A 19712-nucleotide genomic window follows, 5' to 3' on the forward strand; every position below is an offset into this window, starting at 1 on the left:
GTACAACCAAATAAACACAAAACAAGCATTTTATCATAAATATGTAGCAGGCGTATCATTTAGATTTATACACGTGGCTTTGTTTATTTTTTGTGTTTGTCCGTTTGGGAACGAGCGGACAATGTGCTTGGTTGTGAGTGGATGGAGAAATCGTTTGCATGCGAATTAACTAAAGCACCGCTGTGTACATTTATAAAAGGGCAAAAATACTCAAGGACGAGACTTCCTGTTTTACTCAGATGTCTCCCAATCTCGCCGATCTGGAACTAGCCAATCAAAGCAACTATTTTTAGCTCATGGGACAATAGACCCTCCCCCAAACAGGATATCCTGGATGAACTGACTGTTACCAACACACTACAGCTGTAAGCCACATGGTGAGTGTGTTTACCTCACTCAAAGCACAAACATATACACATAGTGTTCACAAACAGGAAGTGATGAAATCTCAATTGTCTAACATTTTTGGAGTTGTGCACGCACCATACTATTCACTTATATTATTTACTATTATATTATATTATAATATATATAAGTGCATTATTGCTTATACAAAATAGTTGATACGGTATATAATATCAAATATTTCATTCATTAATACCTCATTTCATTAAGTCATCGTTTTACTAGAATATGTCATATAATCTGTTCAGCCAATAAAAACCTGCTAATTTTGCATCACTTCTATGATAATGTTAAAATGATCTTGTAAACAACGATGTGCCATATATGTTCCATTTCGCACAAGCAAACTGCAGATCTGCGAAATGCGAAACAAACGTCTCATCTCTGCCACTGTTGTCCCGGTGTCCAGGAGGCAGGTATTGATCTGTTGCAGCGAGGGTTAGTGAGCATCTTTTCTCGAGATGATGAGGTAACTCGGGGGCAGGTTGCACACAGATGTACAAACACACATGCAGTGGGGCTGTAATCCTGGTTCCTCTCTCTACATAAAGCCCTGGGCTCAGCGTGAGCTCGTCCTTGACTTCAGAGGGCAACGTTGTGTTTGTCTTCTTGTGATGTGTGCACCGTTTTAGAGAGCGATGCATCGGCAACATTGGTGTCTATGCGCGCACACTCGCGCAGACAAACATGCACATGTAAACACACACACACACAGACGCGCATACATGTGGCAAAGTCCCAACGGGGGCACAGATCCTCAGCTCACATATTGGCCTGTCAGAACTATTTCCTGCAAGAGCACAGATTCATCAGGGGTCAGTGTTAGCATCCAAAAACTCCCCCTCCCTCCCCCTATACATTTCTCCACCTGTTCCCCTCCACCCCATCCTCTCCTGTCCCCAGTCGAGCGTGCCTGCGCATACCCTTCCCCTATTCTCCAGCAGCACTACTTAACAGCCTCGCACTCTGGACACTTTAAGTGACTTTGAAAAATAGGTAATCGATTACAATTCTGTGCGTCTCTGTTTCTCTCAGCACCCTATCCTCGCTCGCCCCTCTCTCTCTCCCTCCCTCCCCCAATCTCTGTCCAGCAACATCCTGCACATCTCTTTCTCATTTTCTGTCCCTCTATTTGTTTTCTGCACTCTTGAGTCTTAGCTTCAATTATTTTGGTCTATTTCTTTCACAAAGGCAACACCATGTTCCATGTGCCATCCCAAAAATGGAGGTGAATTTTGATTCTAACGCTGTGACTAAAAGAATCATGTATTCCAGAAAGTAATGAAATAATGGTGTATGGAAGTCATTTAGTACCATGATATATATCAAAGTATCACTATTCAATGGTGCCAACGGCCAAAACGATATTCCAATTCATTTCTTTCATCTCCCTCCCTCTCTTTCTCTCTCTCTCCTCAGCACCGGTCAGCTTTATTGCCCTGACAAGATAATTTGAGTCGTGCCAAAGCAATCGCCGTCTGCAAGAGTAAACAAAGCGAGGTCCAGAGCCATTCTACAGCAGATAAATCTCTCCAGTCGTACTCTTGTTCTTTATTTTCTTATCGGCCATTTGCAACACGAAATCAGACGACCTGAGATTTCACTTTGTGTAGCAATGACACAGCCATTATTTTATACCCTGCTCTGTAAATTCACAATGTATTTGACTCGTTTATTTATATACGCTTGTATTTATGCTATTGGCAGTTTTGGACCCATATGTCAATACATGTTGTTCATTAGTATTACAGTAACAAGACCACTTTCCATCACATTTTAATGTTCCTATTTCCTTTTTTCTACTGACATGCAAGCCAGACGGTTAACTGACGGACTGTTACTCTTACTCTGTTATGTGTGCATGATGGGATCTGTTAACAGAGCGTGTGATTGTGTGTGTGTCCCTCTGTCTGTATGTGAGGAGAAAATGAGTGTGTGCCTCTCCAAACCGGCTCTTTAATTCATCCGTACACAATCAATGGGCCCAGTAATGGAGTCATGATGGTTTGGTCAAGCGCTTGTCGGGACCTAAACCACCTCCCTGTCACTCGTCTCCTGAAAACACACACACATGCGTAGAGAGAGGTGGTCATTTGGCAGCTTCGATGTTAACACAAGACGGAGAGCATTCACACAATAGAACACACACTAAATCATCTGTCTGTCAGCGCTGTCTAACTGATGAACCTTTAGCGCACAGGGGTGTGTGCTTGTGTGTCAAAGCAGAGATGGGTTTGCAAACACATGAGTTTGTCTAAGCTTCACATACGAGTGTTTCTTTATTTGTGGGCACTGTGTATCACACATTTCATAATTTTTACCACTTCTCAAATTATATATTTTGTGATGAAAAATGTAAATTTTTTACATTTTATAACATTTTGTACAAAACTTTATGTACATTCCTGTATTTTATGTATGCATTTTTGTATAAAAAAGTATGCTTTAAAATTTCATATTTTTTTCATAAAATTGTATGTATACAATTGTAAAATATATTATAAAATAAATATTTTTTTACTACTTGATAAGACAATTTTTTACATTTTTTTATTTCTAGATAATTGCATAGTTAAAGCACACACGACAAAAAATATTTTTAAACATTTTGCACAATTTGACATCATGACGGATACATGATGAACGCATCATAAAATGTTTCCAATTCAATTTTAACACGATCTTCGTATAACAAGATATAAAAAGTTCCTAATCTTTGGACATAAAAGTGCCAAAAGAAGGAAGAAAAAAACACCCACCCATATATCCGTGTGTACGTGTGTGTGTGTTAGTGTGCTAATGTTTTTCTTATAGACCGCCCCATTATGTGTGCATGCAGTGTAGTGTTGGTGTCCACCACCTCCCCTGAGAGGATTGACTAATAGAGACAGCCAGTGATTAATCATTTCTCCCCTGTGAGGTCTGAAGGGACACACACACACACAGTCCTGGCCCTGGACACACCCTGCCGCAAACACAACCCGCATAAGAACAACATCACAAAAGCAACATGCACCTGAGCGGTTACCACAAGCGCCCCCAAAACCGTCCCATTCCCTTTATCTTATTCCCTCCGTCTATCTCTCCAGGAGTGAGTGATGGCTAGCAGAGGACGGAGAGATAAATCCTGAGGTATGGAGGGGGTTTGGCGCATGCTGCTTGTCAGCGCGTTAAAGATGATTAATGTGGGATGCCCCCCTGAGCCGGACCCCTGCACGGAGAAAGGTGGAGACTCCGTTTAATCTGAAGGGCCGGCGAGACCGGCGCGCGGAGAGGGGCAATAACAGGGAAATAGGGCTGACAGAACTTTTTAGTGCTCAGATTTCTCACCTAAATGCCATGCTGTGTGTGTGTGTGTGTGAGAGAGATCCGTCTGACAGCTCTGACTGAGTGCCGGCTGGATCTTCTCTAATTTGCCAAGATGGATGGTTCTCTTTCACTATCTCTCTCTCTCTCTCTTTCTATCTTCAAAATTGGGCTTTATTTCCCCCGTCTCCGTAGTACACCTTTATCCGAGTACATCCGTTCACCCAGACCTCCGGTTTGATAGCACAGCTAATGAGGGCCAGAGTTAGCGGCCTCTCTCGATGTTAGACGTTCCCTAATTATTAAAAGCACTTTCATCACACGTAACCTCTCTCTAACCCCACTGATAGCACAATTACACTGGACGCTTGAGTTAGCGCATTCTAATATCCCTGACCGCTCTTGAGGGTGGGAATATTGTGCTTTCTCTGCCTCGGAATTGAGAGGCTGTGTGGTGATGTAGCGTTCGCCACTAGCTGCCTCTGACACTTCTCGCTTGTTGTTTTACAAGCCGCTGCGATAACAAAAAAAAGAGCTCCACAGAAGCCGCCTCAAACGCGCTCTCCCCTGGTAGCTGGCATCCAGCCACCGGCTGCTCCGACTGAGGTTGTAAGCTGTCTGCCTCTCCTCTCATTTAGCATCACGCAGCATAACTCGAACAGCATGCGCCTATTTATTTAACTGCTTCCAAATGCAGAAAGAAACCTCCACACTTGCATATCCGCATCCGTAAAACCAAGCGAAACAGATACTGTGAAACGTTTCGAAAGAAAATTGACTTGCATTGACCCTAGAAGGTGTTGGAAATTTAAATCACATTTAATGGTGCATGTGTTTCTATTGCATTTGATTTAAATTGTTTTTGTGCAAACAAATCTCTTTTCTTGGAAGCGTACTTAAAACCTGACTGATTTTTTTAGTGGATGTACACTGTAAAGTCAATTCACGAATGCAGGTGTCCAAGTGCAGTAACCACAACGTTCCACTTACATTTGAAAAATACATCAACTGCTATATCATTCAAAACCCAATAAACTTCTTTTGTGAAATATTTTAAGGTACCCAAATACACTATATAACATATTGAACATATCACAAGGCCAGTATAATTATTTCTTTAGATACATTTACAATGGTATCAACACCTCGCCTCTCTGTTTAGGCGAGTTCCACATTGACCTTTTAAACATTACTCTCATAATTGCAGCAAATTCACTCGTTCAACGGCTTTAATAGTCTGGTTTGCTTGGAGGAAGGAGCACGTTCCACGTAGATGTGTGTGCCACGCGTGTGTGCGATTGTTGAACAGAACAGAAAGCTCTTAACGTATTGGCGAGAGAACAAAGCTGCCACTAATGGGCCCGAGGAGAGAGCTTGTGCCTTTTGAAATCTCTCCTTACTAACAGCGTGCCCATGCTGAGCCGAGCCGGAGAGGGAGGTGGTAGAGAAACGCTGCCCCGCACAACACACACACCACACACCCTGCCAGGCTCACCTGGGAGTGGCTGAATTCACAAGCCCCACATGCCTCCTGTAAAGCCGATCACAAAACTGTACCAAACAGACCCCTGGTTATAAAAAACTCACAATCACCAAGACAAAAATGAATCTTTTGGAGTTACATTCCACTAATCTGAATGATATTACTAATCATGAGAATGGATTTTGTGTTGTCATTGATATAATCGGATGCTCAGGTTTTTCCAGCATGCATCGAGTGTTTACGCCTGCCTCATTCCCGCTCCCCTCCTGCCCTTAAACACGCCAAAATCAGTAAACATTGAAATCTCTCAGCCTCTTACCGAACGTAACCACATTACGTTGTCTGATAACGTCGTCAAATAACGCCCGATAAGAGGAATTTGATTTGATTCGGACCGCTTTTTTTCCTCCTCAATTTAAAGCCTTCTCTTTTCATCTCCTTGCCTTAAGGCCCCACGCGCGCACGCAACGGCACGCACGCTCTGCATCTTCTTAAAATGACACCACCTTGTATGCGCAATCAAATAAATCCAGCGAGCCTGTCAGCCCTCATTCTTTGCCTCCCCTCCTCCCTAAATCAGAGCAAGGTGAGCCGCCATGAGTCATCTCCATAATGGAAAATGTGCGCTTTATACGCAAAAGGAGGGGAATTAGACTGATTATGCGACCGGCCCGGACTCCGTGTGTGTGTGAGCTCTTCCACTTTATTGTAAGTGAGAAGAGGAGAAGCTAAGCAGGCCGGACAGTATCTGTGCTGATTACTCAGGGTAAGGTGATAAAAAAGAGGCTAGGGGATGAGAGAGGAGGGGAATGAGGCATCGCGCCTCATTCGAGAGGACGTCTGATGAAATGGAACGAGGTCATCCTTGGTTTGGGACCTGATGTGCGGCGGCATCGACGGCGGCACTAACCGCGTGCGGAGGGCGATCAGCGTTGACAGTGATGCATTGTGCTGTTAAACAGCAGCTCCACACGCTCCCGATCACGCGTGGAGCGCACACGCGCCGGGTGTCACGTTAAAAAGGCAAATGCAATCAGTACCTGCGAGAGGAGAGGGAAGAGGGGAGTGGTTGTCTGTCTGAATCGTTCTGTCATTCTCTCTCAGTAGCTGGATCGGCGGGGAGGAGTGTTTGCCTAAAGATGATGTCGGCTTGATGCGTGTATCCAGCGTATGTGCGGGGCGTGCAGACATGCACCGGCAGCCGCGCGGAAACGGGAGCCAGTTATCAAGGCCAAATTCATAACTACATTCATTACAGGGGCGGAGACGTCATTACTGTATGTAAACAAACAACTTTGAGGACTTTTTAAAGGGCATGATGGGAAAATATCTCCCAGTGGTTGCTGGTTTTAAAGCAGTTTAGGGCACTTTTCTGTTGATTTTAAGCCAGCTACAAAGCTTAGGAAGTGCGTTTATGTCGAGGGCATACCGTCGAGAAAACTGGGGCTTGATTTAGTGTGGGTTTGCTTTGAGGGAATGGAGTTTGTAATGGTTAGCGTGTGTGTTTGGTTTAAGTGTATGGTGCTCAGGATAGGACTCGTGTCGGTGGGTGTGAGCACTCACAGTAGTGACAGCTGTTTATTCAATCAATCACCTTGTGGATGGCACAGCAGAGTGAAACGGCTGGAGATTGAGTTTTGCCTCACAGGGGAAAATGGAGCAAATTAATAGACCATTACCCAGGCGCTGACCCAGGAAATGAGGGTGACACTGCAGGGTTAGATCTGCCAGCTTGCCTGCCTATCTCTCTCTCGCTCACTTTCCATCTCTCCGCAGCCCTTACACAAGCCTAGAAACCTCAGTCCCAACATCCCCTGCTCCTCCCTTGGGGTAAGAACCATTACGACTGTGGCTTTGTGAGGCAGTCAAGGGCGCATCTCTACTTAAATATGGATAGATTTGCACAGCTCTATGAAATGTTGGTCTGAACAGGTGGACTGTGTTTGCTGAGTGGGCAGCCAGATCAGGGTTGCATCCCTGAGGAAGACATCCCTGTTGGGCTTTGGACGTGTGGGCAACAGCTTTTCACTGAGGGCCATTCATCAACGGCCAGTGTCCAATAACATGTGCGGCGAGGGAGCTAACACACACCTACAGTGCGACTCATCCCCCATGGTTGAATTGGGGGCGACCCGGGAACCTGACTAAAATGGTCTGACCAAGAGGTCGGAGGTCACTCCAGATGTCCCTAAAGAGTAGTTCTGCAGTGCGGGGGCGGTCTGTGTTTTCGTGAGCTCAGCACATCCAGTCCTGAGTAGGCAAAAATGCTAATGCGCTACAAAATACACAAGTGTGCATTTAAAGTGTGCGATGTAAAGCGATGCCCATTATGTGCTGTAATGTGTCAAATGAAAATATAAAAACATCGCAATAAACTACAAAGGAGGCAAACTGCCTTTCTACCGCCATCTGTATTTGAGACATAAAATTGCAGGTTACTTTCCGTACTTATCTTTACGTGCCTTGCCAACACAATCTCATGGAAATTTGTACGTAATTTATGGGGTTGCTAATTCGTATGATTTTATTTGTACGGTTCAGTACGATTTGACGTTAGGTTTAGGGGTGGGGTTAGGGGAGGGGCTTGAGTATCGCTTTTTTCTACTAATCGTACGTTTTTTGTCACATCGTACAAATTCGTATAAACTAGACACCTCTTAAAATAGCTATGCAGTCTAATGACGGCAAGTTAACATTTCTGGCAAAATCTCAAATTTAAAATAATTTATATAAGCTTACTGTCATAAATTAAATTGATTATTATGTACTTACTCAATCACTGTATTTAGTTTAGATTTAACCAAATAAAGGGCTAAGAAGTTGTTTAGATATGCTTTTACCAAATAAAAAGAACAAAAGTACCCCATTATTATATCTAAAAGACAAAGGCCTGGCCAGATGGCAGATATAGTGGGCTGAGTGCTCGGGCTTGTAACTGATGCCATGTGCTGCCTACTTTATGCCTGTCCATTAGTGGGCTCGCACGCATACACACAAGCGGCGTTTCCTAAATAATGCCTACCCATAATTGATAGCACAAAGCCACCAATAACCTCTACAGGTTTCTTTTCATCAGCACGCCGCCGTTGGTGTGCGTCTCTCTCCCTGCTCGCTCTCATATGTTAGTGAGGGGGAATTAATTACCACAGCCAATTTACTGTTTATACTCTGATGTTTTAACTAATTACCACTAATGGTGACAGAACAGCAGCCAGCGGAGTTAATTGAATTTAGACGGCTGGGCTGCAGGTCCATCTGAATAGCGCATCTCAGGAACTGTCATACCCGACCCGCCCCCCACTTCTGTCTGTGTTAACACCCCGCCTGTCATCGCTTACCATCTCACCGTCTCAGAAACATGCATAAACACATACGGCTCAAATTCACACAATGCGCCTGTCCACTCCACGTCAGTTCTCTTACATTCATGCATAACCTCATATTATGGATGAATATAGATAATAGCTCATTAGCGTGTCACGCTGACACGTATTCCGACAAAGTGCAATGTGGTGTGCTTTCTGTGTCATGTCTAAAACGACAACAGTCAGAACCAATCAGAACAATATTCGTTCTTTCATAGATATATACAGTACAATTTGACACTTTTTTTAAACCAAGCCATCAAGTATAACTCATAAATTTGTGTTAATGTTTCTGATTCTATAACAAATATCATCTACGCACTATATACTGTAGCTGTGAATTGCTTTTAGTGTAAATATCCTTATTGTATTCTGTATAACTATAACCTTACATTGTTACCTTTCTGCTTCCTGCGGCCCCGGTTAGCCTCTGATTCTCTGTGTGACCCCTGTTTAATAATCTGAATACATCCTGCTTCAGCATTTTCGACCAGCCAAGACGAAAACGCTTCCCGGGCAAAGCTGTAAAAGAGCCGCCTGATACACTAAAGGCTTAATGATTTGAAAGTTACAAGAGAAAGTGCTGCCGGCCGTCACCGTCAATCATATCTAGTGCCTCCACATACGCCAAACGGTCTGACCGCTGAGCTCACTCTCTACATGCGGCACAGACGCTCCTGGGGAGATTCTGTGAACGCGTGTGATGGTTAACCTCTTTCCCCTCGTTCGACCCAGAGAGCCCGAGACCTATTCCATTTTACACATGTTAACCCGCTGGCCTCCTCTGCTGTAGATCAGATCGATGGAGCCAGGCACTGAGGTGTAGTTGTGGTGCTGAAACTGGCCTTGCGATTTAAATATGGAACCCGGTGAACATGCAGTAATCTTGCTTGCGACAGCTCGGTGTATTGAATGACGCTAAATTGATTTTCTGTTTGAAAAGCCATTTTTCTCATGCACCTGGTAGTTGGATAGCAGCCCTAAAGGTAGTTCTGTCTCTGTTGTCTGTATTATACCCTCAGTGCCACATGCAGGGTTCATGCAGATATATCCTCCTGCACTGGCTTCAGTTCTGGTGTACACGTAGATATGAGGGAAGGGGAAAGTGAGACACGTATTGATTTGTCATCAGAGTCTCTCCTGTGTCTGCATGTCTGCACCTTGTGCCCAAAGCGGAAGCTGTGAGCCTAACTGTGCTGCACAGATACACAGCCATCTCTATTTATCTCTCCCTCTGCCACACACACACACACACCCTTCTGGGCGTTAGGGCCAGGGATTTCCTGTTCCTAGCCCCGGCTCATCTGTCAGCAACAGCAAGGAGCTGACACGAGCTAACACCTCCATTCCACAAACCATTTAGAGGCTTATCCTCTCTCTTTCTCCGCCTCTCTCTCAGGGCAGTTAACCCAGCACCTGTCTGTGCTTCAGGGGAGAGATCAGAAGAAATAAATTTATCATGCCGTTTCCCACACAGACGCCAAAATGTTCCTTTACCACTTTGTCATTTCCGTCACTTTAACTCAACTCCTTCATGTTCATTTACATACTTGCTCATTATGGGCGTTTCTCAATTCCAAGAATGCAAAGAACGGACTTGTGTTCTTGTGGAGACCGGTTTTGCGAGGCAGCTTCGGAAGAAGGAACTTGGATGGACGTGCCGCAGTGACTTCTGGGACTTCAAGAGGATTCCGTAGGCGTGCAAGGCGGCATACGACGCGTCCTTGATATCGAGAACACATCCAGGTACTTTCATGCATTCTTGTGTTCTTCAGTCTTGGAACCGGACTTTGACGGTTACTGATGACGTAGAGTGAGAACACGAGGACACAAGACCGCTGAATAACGCATATTGAGAAACGACCTATGTTTACCTATGTTAGTTTGAGCTGTTAAACCTTTTTCACACAAAAGTGCACAGGCCCATCTATCCCAGCTTTTTCGTTTGTGTACTCATCTGTCAGAGGCATTACAGCTCAGATATACGGCGCAGGGGTCACAGCAGCAGAGCAGAAGGCTAATAGGAGCGCTGCTAGTTAGACGTCTCTCGGTACAAATGGGCTGTGATTTATCCTAGACACAGCAACACGACTGCACACTGTCTGACTCCTCCAGGTCTCTATCACTCTATCCTGTCACATCTGTAAAGCTGCTGTCAGTCATGGTGTCTCTCCCTCACTTCTGATGTATTTCCCAACTTTTCGAAACTATGCACCTGTTGTTTTTAAGGAGGAACCAGGTCTTGCCATGTCCACTAGGTGGTTTAAAAGAGAGAGTTCACCCAAAGTAAAAATTCCGTCATCATTTATTCACCGTCGTGTCATTTAAAACCTGTATATGACTCTTTCTTCTGTGGAACACAGAAGAAGATATTTTGAGAAATGTCTCAGTGGGTCTTTTTGGTTAGTGGTTTGGTTACTAACATTCTTCAAAATATCTTCTTTTGTGTCCTGCAGAAGAAAGAAAGTCATAAAGGTTTTTAATGACATGAGGGTGAGTAAATGATTAAATAATTTTCATTGTTGTTGAAACCATCCCTTTAAAAAAGACGATTTATGGTATTTTGCTATGTGTGCCATGTGCCCCTGCACATTCAATGGACAGACTGCTTCTGATAAATCTTTTGATGCTGGTTTTAAATTATGCAAACAAGGACGGGAACAGATCTGGTGTGAGTGTTCTTCTCTACAGGATGTTAGTATGATGGATTGACAGCTCACCTGCAGCCCATTACACTTCTCAGGCTGTTATCAGGACTTGTCACCAAGCGGAGACACTCGACTAATCATTGCTGCCATATCTGTATCTGCTGTATCTGTATCTTTAGCTGGCATATTTCCCTCACTCTTTCTTTTACCTGCGCTCTCATTCTCCTCTAAGAAGGTAGGGCTGGCAGACGTGTTTAATAAAGGCCATATTGGGAATGAGGGCAGAACTGGGAGATGTTTATCAGGTGGAGTAGGTTTTAAAGCAGGCAAACCTCAGGCTTCCCCATATAAAAAGACCGCAGGACCCTCGAGGGCCTCCTGCAGGCCCCCCAAGAACTGTTCAATCAGACACGGCCGATTGCATCGCAAACATGAGCCGGCCACCGATGGACACCATGATGATCGTATCCATGGTTGTCTCCAGGGTCTAACATCACCAACTTCTCCATCTGCTTTCATAAAGAGCGTGTTATGAGTTCTAACAGCAGAGGGGGATGTTAGCCCTCGGCTGTGGTGATAGTTTGAGTGTGTGTGGTTAGCTGACTGTTTAACCCCTCACCTTATGGACATTAGTCACTCAGACCCTGCCTACCCATGAGGCACAGGAGGAGGCCGAAACAGAGAGAGGCAGAGAGAAGGAACGGCCTCAACCTCTCCCCCGAGAGCGAACAGGTGGGGAGGGAGGCTTGATACCCAGCTGGCTTCATCCTCCACTCGGAGCAGGAGCACACAGATCAATAGAAAATTAAGAGACTGGAATGATTCTGCAGCCGATCACACTAACCTCTTCACTCCTCTATCATCTACTTTTTCTCCATCTCACGTTCTACCTCACACACACACACAAAAACACACACTATCTCCAATGTTTTTCTCCAAAACTCTGGTGAGCCATTCCAGCTTGAAATTGACTTTTTGCTACCTGCCAACAGAGGAAATGTATTGGCTGTAAATATTTCTTACTGACCATGAAACTGTATTTTGCGATAATTTTTGTTCAAATATACTGTCATTTTTAAATACCTATGTGACCCTGGACAACAATACCAGTTATGGGTAAATTTTTTCGAAATTGAGATTTATACATCATCCGAGAGCTGAATAAATAAGCTTTTCGTTTAAGTATGGTTTGTTAGGATAGGACAATATTTGTCCGAGATACAACTATTTAAAAAAATATATACATATTGAGAAAATCGCCTACGAAGTTGTTAATCAGAGGTGCTGTAGCAGGCAGGTGATAAGAAGAAACAGGTTTGTTTTAACGCTCTCTATAAGCTTACCGCTGTAATGACGTTGTGCAGAGTAGAAGAACCCGAAAGCTGAAACTCTAAGCTTTACATGGATACCAAACTTATGTGGGTAATTCCCAAAGAGTGTTCAGCAGCAAACGATGTTTGTTTTTGTTCATGATTTTGCTGCATCCACTCACAAAAATTGTTTTGATATATTTACGGTAGGAAATTTACAAAATATCTTCATGGAACATGATCTTTACATAATATCCTAAAGATTTTTGGCATACAAGAAAAATCGATAATTTTGTTTTTTAGTTTTGTTGGCTTTTGCCACAAATATTCCCATGCTACTTAAGCCTGGTTTTGCGGTCTAGGGTCACAGATTTGTTTTTTCTTGCACATTAGTGACAAACAGTGTAGCTCATTGCGTCACTCGTTCACTAAAAAATGGTAAAAACGTAAAAAAGGGTAATGTTGCGGCTGCTGGGGCAGTAGAAAAAATAACATTCAAATTATGTTTTTCGTGTTATTTTACACCCCACTTGTAAATTTGCAGTCTATTTCTATAATTTGACCATTTTTACCGTGTTTCAAAAAGATGTGAAAATTCCGTTGTGTATCTATTACTTTGGAAAAACATCTGATGCTAATTTTACTAAACTTCTAATGTCATGTCATCGTGCTTTCCTGAGTCTTAATTTTGAACCCTGTGTACAATCATTTGCTCCGCCCTGGTTCCATCTCGGCTAAGCAAGGGAACAAGAGAAAGGGGGGAAACATCCTTGTGAGGGACTGACAGGTGATGGTGGTGTTTAAGAGTTTAGGCATTAAAAACAGGGTGAAATAAAGCAATGGAGCAGCGTAATAGCACAGCGAAGGAGGGAGGGAGCTTTAGCAGTCTGCTGGCTGTCTGGGGACTCAAATCTCAGAGCAATTTTCGGGCCGGGTGATTGGCAGCTTGATGTGTATTCTTCCCCTGCAGGAGCGGGGCGATAACTCTGGCCCAGTCGCCCATCTCGGGCCCTGTTGTGGGGCTATTACAATGACAATGCCGATAAGGGACATTTATCACTCCTGTGGCGCGCTGACAGAGGGCCCCATCAACAGGTCTACCGGGGCCGGTGAGGCACGAGCGAGAAGAGGAGGTTCACTGAGTCTGAATTACACAGCACTCTCAACCACATAACAATACGTTTATCACACACGTAAGCATGCACACGTACACAAACATATACACATTCATTCTGTATACACAATACAGGCTGGACTTTTTGGTGCATTATCAAATTTGTCAAAAAAATGATATATAAGCACACAAGTGATGGGGAACGCGAAAAATGACATAAATGAAGGTGTGAATTCCTCCACTCATTGCTTTTCAGAATGTTTTAACTAAGAAATATTTACTGCATCTCACTGAGCCGCTCTCATTCCCATCTGTCATAAACACATTCTGCATTCCCCAAGTCTTCATAAAGCTTGTTTTTATGCAATCATCTCACACTTGAGAATGACAAATAGTGGACTAAGTCTTTTCTTTCACTGCTGTATAATAACAATAGCATTGTGCCGGAGTGTACAGCAAGCAGAGCTCTTTGTGTCAATCTCCCCTCTTCGGTCAAAAGGCCCATTGTGCCGTGGAAGGTGGCACGGCTCGATCCACAGCTGCGGACCGGTGGAGGGTGGTGGCTGGTCCAAAGCTTGGCGATCGACCCCCTTCACACACGCACACACACGCACCAGCCCACTATGGTCCCTGACAGTGGGCGTAAATGACCACAGACGGTCTCTGGCTGCAGTTAGAGCCACTCACCTGTAGGGAGCGCCAGTGGTGAGAGAAAACGACCCTTGCTTGAAAATTGAAGACATCTGGCTAGTGTCATTTAGATTCTATCTCCATCTTCATGTTCGTGTCAACACTCCAGTGATCTCAGGAAGTGAGAGAGATATTTTTCAAAGAAAACACTCAAGGACTGAATGAACACTTCTGTGAAACAAAGTTAGAAACTTGACTAAACGCTAATAGTAGAACGTTACCAGTGGCAGGCTGTTGACAGCTGAATCTAGGGTTAAACCCTGTTCACCCTGTGAATGAGGGCTTACATTAAGACTCTGAACCCTTCCCAACCAGCCTCTCCCTATGTCTCTTGCCCTTCTCTCTCTCTTCCAGTTTATGGCCCTGACCTTGAGCTATTAACACTACAAACCTCCAGACGAATCAGATACTTTACAGCACTAAGACAGACGGAGAGACTTAAGAATGCTAAAGACCCAGGTCAAAAATGAATGGGGGCTGATGGAAAAAAATGGCAACAAAAGTGTCAAAATAGCTCTGAGGTAATGATTTAAAATATATTTGTAACAGAATAACTGCGTAAAATTGTATAACAAACATCCCCCAAAAAACATCTTTTGAATAAAGTAAATAATATAAAGTTAATGACTCTGGTAAAGATCGCTAGTTCACTATAATGACAGCAGATAAATGGCCATATATCAGCCTATTTAAATACTGTACCAATCACAAATGATCATGAATTATACAACTATCTCATATTATTGATGTGATTACTTCCTTAACAGAGCCGAACGTCGCTATCATCTAAAAGAGAAAAGGTACTCGGGCTGTCATGCACCAAAACAAACACGCCGAAACACTTTCCTTCTATCTCCATTTATCAGCGGAAATCCAGTCTTGCCCACAGCGTGCCATCACCAAGCCGCAGAAACAAACCGCTCCTGATGGATGAGCACTTCACTGGCAATAAATGTATTAACTTTTAACTATCAGCTACCGCTTGGCATGGAGACGCGTCCGCGATGAATTAACCCCCCGGGTGCGCCTCCATAACTCAGGAGCAAGTTTTCTCTCCCCTTCGTTTTGCCCATATATGTCTAGTTCTTCGGTAAGGCATTAGTCAGGTATCTATTACCCATTAGCCTCTTTCTTCACACGCCACAGGAGACTAAATGGGGGGGAAAGGTCCAAAGCTGCCTCCATGTTCAACAACAGTCATTTCCTGCTATCAAAGTGCAGTACACAGGGCTGAGAGCGGCTCTGTAGAACTCAGAGAGGGTGTTGTCACAATTGAAAAAGCATGTTTCTATAAGTGTCTTGCTGGTTTTAGGGTGTTTCAAGGGGGGGGGGGGTTGGTTTATGGCAGCTTCACGATGTTTGAAAGGAGAAAGTGATTCAAATGTGACTAAAAACGTGTGAATTGCTGCATCCCAATTCGCCTACTTATACTGTGCCCTTAATGTATGTACTGTTTTTGTCATGTAAAAGTATATACATTTTAAGTGTATGCACGCACTGGGAGACGGAAGTGGCCATTGTTGCCTAGACGACACTGTGATCCTTAACTGTCACGATGATCAAAATACAGCTCTTCCTTGCATTTAAGTATTCATTCATTATTTCGTAATGTTTACTGCGTTCTTACATTTATTCATTGAGAGAAGCATCTTTAATTTAATTTCATTAACGCAGTGTAGCGTCACTTAACTCCGCCCTCGCGCGGTGAATTGTGGGTAATATCAGCCGTGAAGTGTCCATGGATTCACACTTTGAATTTTAACCGGAAACAGTAGACCATCGGGATACTTTGAGAATACTCATTTCAGCACACTATGATTTGGGACATATTAATTATATTTAGGACGGATAGTATGCGAATTGGGACGCAGCAATTGCGTTTTATCTTACAATTCCTCTCCAGGAGGAAGCGTGTGTTAGTCAAGAGGTGTGTGTCGATAAGTAAGTAGTGCGGTTTACACACACACACGCATGTGCACTTGACGCATTGCAGAATGACCCATGCCCTGTTTATTGACAGACTCCAGCCAGTCTGGAGTTCATAGGGAGTCTCCATAATCTCTCCCGAGATGATTAAAAATTAATTGATCACCGCAATATTATCCATACTCCCCTACCAACCAGCACAGATGACAAGCCAGCTAATAAATGTTAATTACTGCTTTTTCCCCTTCCTGTTTTATGACCCCTGCCAGTCTTAGGCCTCCTGATATCAGGTTGTAAATTCATTAGACGCTTACACACCTAGCAGGGCCAGCTCATTTAGCAATGACAAACAAGATTAGCACAGGAGCGAGGGTTGGTCTTCCCTCAAACTCCTGTCACCCGATAAGAGTGTTTAGATCGCCCTCCCTCCCTGAACGTCTGCTACACACAGGTATGTATGTGAGCTGGGGCACCCGTATAAATCAGTGGTGTGTGTGTGTACCTTTAAGGAGCGTTCGCACGTTTAGAGATTTGCAGCAATAAAGTGATTTTCAATGCGAGTAGGCCATTTTTAGCGACCTAATGCAATAAATGAATTGGGAGGTGATCCAATGGGAGTGCAGAGAGGGATTTCATGATTCTATTGGAAACAGCAGTCGAGCAAAAAAGCAACCAACAGTACCGAAATTCACGTGTGAACATCATGTAAGTGTATTTGTTTATATGTTCGTATGCATGCAAAGACTGAAAGGCCACATAAAAAAAATGTCTAATCCTCACAGTCCAATTCAGCAGCACTGCTTATTTTCACCTGTTTGTCTACATAATTATTGAATTGGCACCGTTGAATATAACAAATAAACACCTAGAGATCAAAGCCAGACAGAGAGGGAGAAGTGTGGGGCTAGCAGTGGAGATTTTCTGAAGGGCTAATTTCATTAATCATAATAGGCTTTGCCGTAATCCAGGTAATACTTTTAAGACATTCATATGCATCTGAACACACTGATGGAACACAAAAAAGCCGGCGTAGCATGTCGCATTAAACTTCCAAATAATACAAGGTGTGCTCCAATCTCACCGCTGCAAACAAAAGAATCTTAGATTAAAAGGAGAAGCGGTGCGGAGGACACCAGGCATCAGAAGAGAATCAAAAAATCAATCACATGCCGCTTATCAGGAACAGGGACTATGACATCTCCAGACTTGCAGACAATTCTCCTGAAAATAAATGCTAAGGAGTCAAGAGCAATGCTGTTTAATCCCTTCACACTATTTACAAGACAGACAATTTGCAACGTATGTGCCCTGTAGTTAACATGTATGCAGTGCTATGTAGTCCCAACTCATCTGGTGGCCAAGACTTTTATTCAAAATTGTCATTATTTATTATTTGTTTAATAGTTGATTTGTGTTTGGTTAGATATGTGCATATTATTCACTATTCACTGCTTGTATATAAGCAGACAGGCAAAATCATTTATGATCTCTGACCTCTAACCCAAGTGTTAGATCTGAAACAGACAGTGGAATTTTTTGCACTAGTGTAAAATGTGACACTCGGAGAGTCTGTGGCCTGATCCGTGTGAAACAGAAATCCCACAACACTCTTATTTACAGAGAGAGATGAATGTACTCTCCTCCAGACTCAAGTGCTCGGATTGTTGACAGTGGAAGACTCCTTGGCCTAAACTCTCTTACGTTCTCAATCACTGCATATTAACTGCACCAGCTTTCCACACTGCAGGGTTTAATGGGGCAACCCTGGGTTTCGGGCACTTAAAGAGTAAATATTTTGTGATTTTTAAGGTCCTACTTTAGTTTATGGAGTGTCCAACAACAAGTTTACGTACATACATAACAAAAACGTTCATTTTCTAATAATAGGCAGTTATTATTACCTTACTTCTTGACTGACTCTCAAATGATTCGTTCGGAGATTCATCTGTCTAATCCCCTCCTTTCTGTCAGCCAACTCTGATCTGATTGGTCAGATGGTCTAGTCTGCTGTGATTGGTGTACCGCGTGCCGTGTCGCAAATGGAACGTAGGCGGGCATTACACGGACTGACGCAAATCTGACCCGGAGCTGAAATTAGAACGACAGACGACTCGTTCGCGTGATTCAGAGTCGACTCCTTTTTTCCCAAGCCAATAACTTTGTTATTCGTTCACTTTCGGCTTTACAACTTGGCAGACTGCTTACATTCACACACAGCAACATTACACACTGCATGAAATGTAATTTGAAGGACATTGTAATTTTTAAGAATCGCAGCAATTGTCTGTTTAATGTGAATCACAGTTCTGCCCACAGAAATGCCATTTGGAGGATGTAACATTCAAAATTAAAAAATTTGTTGTGATAAAAACTACAAAGCCACCGCCTAAAGTTCTTCTCTATCTGGAGTTCCTCACAATCTGTATCTATGAAACGTCTCATTTTGCTTGTTCTTCCTGCGAGTTTATGTGGAAGCTGCACGGCACGTCTCCAGTTTCATCCGTCTACAGGACATTTTGCTGGTGACATTTCTCCACAATGTTTTGTGACATCTGCGTCAACAACTGGTGCATAGCGCCACTGAAGGTCAGGGATAATGGGAGAAAAGGCCAGGGAAATATTAGACTGCTTGAAAACAGTGGAGGCTCGGGCTCGCCAGCAACTGTCACTCCTAACGCAAGTATATATGAAAGGCCAAGACTGAAGGGCAGTGTTAGTCATATTGACAGGCGCCTTAAAGCCCCGGTTGGGTTCCTGCTAAAGTGCCTCATGATAGTGAGAAACCCAAATTTGATCAGTAAAAATAATTTCAATACGTTTTAAATATTTTAAAGAGCTTTTTTATGAAACTTTGAAGTGTGGAGGACACAGCCCTGAGGAACTCCATCAAACTATAGTGCAGTACATCATCAGTACTAGAGGAGATGTCTGTTAAGCAATAGGAGGAAGAGGGCGTACCTGTGGTTGGCTCATGCCGTTAGCTCCCTTAAAACCACATTACCAAAGGGCCTCTTCCTCAGACTAACGGCCAGCCAGGTGCTGCTCTAGTCTGGGCTCCCTGCCCTGCTCAGGAGGGTGAGAGAGAACAGCCTTGGGGTCTCCTTACAGGAAACCAAGGTTATGGTGCCGCAGACACGCTCGGAGCAGGTTTTCACACTGCCGCTTTGAAATGGGCATCCGCACCAAAACCAGGATTAAATAACAGTGAGCATGTGAAGCTGAGCAGACGGGCCACACGGATGGGAGGGACAGAGACAACCAGAAACAAGTCACTCAATCTCAACTGCTCCGTTGCGGCTTCTGATGCTGGAGTTTCCTCAGGTGAAGCGTTGGCTTTAAGCAGAAGTCATTAAACCCATCCTGATTCATTAGACTGCAGCTGCTCCTCATTAGCTCAAACGTATGGCCCACAAGCTCTCTCTCTCTCTCTCTCTCTCTCTCTCTCTCTCTCTCTCTCTCACACAC

The 19712-nt window shown here is 43.7% G+C and overlaps 1 protein-coding gene across 8 annotated transcripts in view; it reads right to left on the reverse strand.

Annotated features, from left to right (window-relative positions):
• Positions 1–19712, reverse strand: part of rnf220a (ring finger protein 220a) — a 116525-nt gene that overhangs the window by 30993 nt on the left and 65820 nt on the right. The gene's annotated exons all lie outside the window — the stretch shown is intronic.

The sequence above is a fragment of the Triplophysa rosa genome, linkage group LG5, assembly GCF_024868665.1.
Source record: "Triplophysa rosa linkage group LG5, Trosa_1v2, whole genome shotgun sequence".
In the NCBI taxonomy this organism is placed as follows: domain Eukaryota; kingdom Metazoa; phylum Chordata; class Actinopteri; order Cypriniformes; family Nemacheilidae; genus Triplophysa; species Triplophysa rosa.